The following is a 5,495-nucleotide window of genomic DNA, read 5'->3' on the forward strand; positions in this document are numbered from 1 at the left end:
CCTGGCAGAGGAAATGGCTCCAAAAAGTTGAAGTGGAACTGAAGTCCACTCCATGATATGGTAGATTGGACTCTTTAACCTGGTTGGCAGCCAGTCTAGGACTGGAGCCCCAATAGATGGACAAATGGATGATTTCCTTTGATGTAGTGGCTCCTGCGATCAGGGCCAGATTAACCCTTTAGTGGGCCCTAGGCAAACAAACTTGTGGGCCCTGGGCCAGTCGAGACCCCCTCCCCACCCTGGCACTGCCACCCACAGGGAGCAGGGCTCAGAGGCACTGCTAGGAAGCAGCCACTGTGGTGGTGAGGCTGGTGGAGGGGAGGAGAGGGGAAGGGAAGGGAAGGGATGCAGGCGGGGCCATTCACGCTGCCGCCACGGAAGGCAGGACCAGGGCCCACTGCAGCTCAGGGCCCTAGGCACATGCCTAGTTTGCCTATGCGTTAATCCAGCCCTGCCTGCGGCCAAGCTGGTTCCAAAGATATTGGCACCTGCCTTTCCTTTGGATTAAACCAGTAAGGCTGAGCGGGAAATGCTGGTGTGTGGGCAACTCCATATACACTGCTCAGGCTTTTGCGCCCTGGGGAGGTCACTCCAACTTCACTTTATCATTCAAGTGTGGATTACTTTTGGTGATCTGATATCTGACTCAGCATAATTCTATTGTCTCACAAGATAGACAGATGCCTACTACTACTAACTTGGGTGAGGACAAACGCCTCATCAAATATCTTCCAGATCAGAAAAGAAGCAATTGCTGCATGAGTGAAACTTTTTTTTCCCTCTAAATTAGCTATATGATAAAATGAACTACAAAAAAGGCTAGAAAAACCACTCACAGTGCAGCCATTTAATTCTAAATTTAAGCATAATTTCTTCTCTTTCCCCTGGTGCATCTACAATCCCACAGAGATTGACTCACTGCAAGAGGTCACAGCTGAAAGGTCACCCATTTCTCTTTCCTCCTGACAGCTTAAATAAATTCCAGTTATGGGTCCCAGATAAATTTGAACTCCTAAACGTTATATTTCTTTTCTAGATACATATATGTAACTAATGTTTCTTTAATTCATGTTTTCACTCTTTCCTCACTTAAGACTCTTTCCTGGTAATGCTCTATGCAAATAATTTGGGTTTGATGCCCCTGTTTATTTTGAAAACAGTGATGGAAAAAATATTGCCAATTTGTTATTGGAAGAAAAGCTGTTGGGTTCTTACTCTCAGGAGTCACTACCATTGCTATTGCTGGAACAGACAAAAATGCATGAACGTTTTTTGTTGGTCTGCTACCCTCCATTTCAGGACATGGGTGAAAGCAGCCAGCAGTAACAGTGCTCCGATGACCTTCATGAGTGGAGGCTTATGAGTGCTCTGTGGACTAGCCCAGACGTGGTCTATCAGTAAGAGATTCTTCAGCCTACAGTGCTGTACAAGCTAACTGTCAGTTATTTTTGTTTTTCTATCTACACACTACCTTCGTCAGACTCAAGTCTGCTTCCCTGTACACTGCTCATTTCTTTCAGAAGAAATGTGAACTTCTTTTGCAATAGCAGTCCTCATATTAAAGTAGATTTTGCAGTCTTGTCAAAACTTCTTACCAGAACAATTTTAACTTTCAGGTTTAAACAAAGATTTGGCTTTGACTTTTAAAAACCTTTATGGTTTGAGTCCTGGTTATTTAAATAATTTCCTTATCTCTGCTTTACTGTAAGACCTAATGTCAGCTGGGATTCCTGACCTGGCAATCCTATGCTTGCTATATAAGGGATACAGGTACAAACTGTTTAACTTGTTTAACTCACAAGTTATTGTGAGATAAGCTAGGATATAGGCTTACAGTACACCGGGTACTCCACTACTTGCATGTCTGCACTTTTTTAGCTTTGGTTAATGAAGTATCACTCAACTAACTTAACTGAGGGACAAGCTAGATCACACTTACTGCAGGGTAATAGCATACATGTAAGCGGTCGCCGCAGAGCAACCGATGTGCTGTGAGTTCACATCTGCACTTACCTCACAGAAACTGTTAAAGTGCCCATACCCACAGGCCCTGGACAGATGTCACATCTGCAGCACTACAAAATGCCTTTGTAGCACTACAGAAGTGGATGGGACAGATGTGCACGTCTCCTGTAGCGCTACAAAAATGGCAGATATGCTACAAAAATATGCTTGGCTGGAACAGAAACTTCTCTGTAGCATGGTTTTGTTACACCACATGTAATGGGCACACAGTGCACCATAGTGCTACAGGGGGCTCTTGGTCCCTCGGCATCTCAGTGCTTCACTCATCCACCCCCTGCAAAGGGGGAAGGAGTGTGCACAGTTAATCTGTGGCATCGCCTGAGTGTTCAGCATGTTCAAAGAAGGGGTCAGCAATCTGGACCACAGAGCTGCAGCTCTCCTCTCACCCCTGCTGCCCACCACGGGGTGTGGTGGAAGCAGAGCCACAGAGCTGAAGCTGAAAAGCCCCATGTTCAAAGAGCACAGTACTAAATGCCTTCTCTGTGACTTTGTAGTGCTCCAGCCGGAGGCTGTGCAGTGCATGCCTGTCCACCCCTTATAGCACTATATTTTTCTTGTGGTTCAAAGAACTGCAGCATTTTAATGCTACAAAAATACATCCACAGCCTCAGTCAAGGACCAGCAATTTTGGAACCTGCTACTCTGATGGTCCAACAGAACCAAAATCTATCAGTCCCTCAAGGCCATCAAAGACTCAGTCTTCATTCAGGATCTTTTAAAGAGAACAGATTGAACTGAGAGTCCTGGTATTCTTTTCAGTGCACTTGGAAGCTTTTGTAGCCTCATACACCTGCTGTTACCACAGCTTTACCAAGTTTTGCAGGCCTATTGTCAACTATGCATGGTTGAACAGACAAGAGTTTGTGGGCTGGTTTCTCATGGGGAAGGGACGTTGCCTTCCTCTAGGTTCCTGTAGGGCTGAGCATCTTGCCTGTAGTTCACTGAAACACACTGACCATTACCTGTTTGCTGACAAGTAAGTGCCTTATTACATGTTTGAGATGTTCAAATGCTGCTCAGTGTTAGCGCTCACTCCAGCCTGGAGCAGTTGCACTTTTTGGTTGAAAACTTTCTCTGACTGTCCCCCACCTGCACCTCTGTGACTGGCCACTAGAGGGCTGGCTGGCAGGGGCGGGATTACAAGCCATGGTTGAGTTGCCACTGCAGGGCTGGTGAGCCAGGACGAGGGTTGCCAACTCTGTTTGAATCTACAAGTTTCCCTTGCTTTATTCGGGTTCTAGATGTTCAAATTTGCTCTTATGCCAGTGGTCTCCAAACTTTTTAAGATCACCTTTGGCATTTAAAAGCAACCCACGATCTACTGTGTGCCGCCGCCACTGCCCCCCACTCCCCAGTAGGTAAGTCTGCGGGGAGGGAAGAGGGGGGCATATTGAGGCAGATGAATAAAAAATTATTTGGAGGTGCACCTCCCCAGCAGGTAAGTTCCACCTGGCCAAACATTAAACTTACCTTTGCTTCTGCCTCTGTAGCACTGTCCCTCACTGCAAATGCCTTGATCTAGCCCAGGCTTGTCCAACATACAGCCCGCGGGCCGCCACGTGGCCTGCCAAGGCATTTTCTGTGGCCCATGGTGCTGGGACAGGAAACAAAAGTAAACACGGTTTACTTTCATTCCCACCCTTTGTCCCTCCCTCAGCAGCTTTCTAATGGCTGCTTAAGGGCTGGGGAAGGGACAAGGTTGCCACACGCACCGCATCAGCTTGATATTGCCGATGCGGTGCGTGTGGGAAGACGAGTTGCCATGTGCTGCTCAGGACAGAATGAGCCCAGCCGGAGTGGCAGGGGCTCAGTTGCACTTTCCCCCTACCTGTGCCAGTCAGTCTCGAGCTGCACACAGCTCTGCCGCCGCCTCTGCTGCCTGGTGCTGACCCGGGCGGGTCTGTCCCATCCGGAGCAGCACGCAGCTGAAGCCGGATTCCCACGTGCTGCTGGGGATGGGAGGAGCCCAGCTGGGTCAGCACCAGCCAGCTGAAGCGCAGTGGAGCCATGTGCCGCTCGGGACTGACGGGCGCAGGCAGGGGGAAAATGCAGGTCAGCCGCTGCTGCTCCGGCCGGGCTCGTCCAGTGCTGAGCAACACATGGTTCCGCCACTGCTTCTGCTGGCCAGTGCAGACCCAGCCAGGCTCCTCCTGACCCCAGCAGCTCGTGGGAACCCGGCTTCAGACACGTGCTGCTCCGGATGGGATGGACCCAGCTGGGTCAGCACTGGCCAGGAAAAGCAGCATGCAGCTGAAGCTGGCTTCACACATGCTACTGAGGGCAGGAGGAGCCCAGCTGGGTCTGTACTAGCCAGCAGAAGCGGCGAAGCCGTGTGCCACTCAAGATGGGTCATAAGAGCTCTGAACATAAGAGCTGGGCTGGGGCACACTTGTGCATGCACCCAGGCATTCATCCCCCACCCAGCCTCAGATTCACTGCAAGAGGCTCTGAGATCTACCAGTGAACTGCGATCCCCTGGTGGTGACCACTGTCTGATGTGACTACCCTTTATATCAAAAATTCGTTATACACGAGGTAAATTCACTCTTATGCGATTGGTGTGGAGGAAGCCTGCAGTCAGCTGCTTTGTGTGGTGCATTGCGGGAGTGATGTGCATCAAAATGTGTGGATCTGTGCTGCGCGCTCGTTGTCTGCCACACGTGTGTCTGTGTGTAGCATGTACTGTCTGCTGTTGGCAAGTACCAGAATTGTCTCATAAATATGGTAGAAATGGGCCAGTACAGCTGCGGTCTCAGAACATGTCCCTAGTTGTTTCAAGTTACGCGCCGTTTTCCAGGAACGCATGTACAACATAAAGCAAAGGACACCTGTGCGCTGGGAGATTTCCGTAACAACATCGTGATCCCGGCACACCACCAACATGACTGTGTGCTCGCATCGATCAGTTGCAGAGTAGGGTGCTCAGACTTTACATCAGGAAGGCAAATGCACGTTATTGTAACATTTAAAAAACCCACTGGACTACCATGAAAACCGGATTCGAGGCTTAAATTCAGTGTTCAAGTTGTATAAATCTTTTGCCTTTTGTTTTAGTGACTGCCCTATCACTGCTCTCCCGGGTGTCTCTCAGCAGTCCCCTGGCGATGTATGTCCAAAACCTGGAGCGCCTGGAGGCCGGGCCGCAGCCCGAGCCAGGACAGGCCTGCAGCCCTGCTCTCGGGGGCGCGAGAGGTGGGCTGGCGGGGCCGGAGCACGAAGCTAGGCGGGGAATGACATGCGAGGTGGAAGGGAAACGGGGGGGGAGGAGATGAGGGCCGGTGGTGAAAGAGAAAATAAAAGAGTTAAAAAATGGAAAGAAACAAGAAAGCTGGAAGCGGAGGGAGGCGACGCAGCCCCACAGCCCGGCCCCGGGCGCAGCAGCGCGTGCGCGGCGCCCCCTGCCGGCCCCTCGCGCCTCTTGAGCCGAGATGTCGCGCAACGCATTCTCTGCCCCGCCGCGTTTGGCCCCC

Source organism: Crocodylus siamensis, chromosome 2, assembly GCF_052110815.1.
Source record: "Crocodylus siamensis isolate JL-2025a chromosome 2, ASM5211081v1, whole genome shotgun sequence".
Taxonomy (NCBI): domain Eukaryota; kingdom Metazoa; phylum Chordata; order Crocodylia; family Crocodylidae; genus Crocodylus; species Crocodylus siamensis.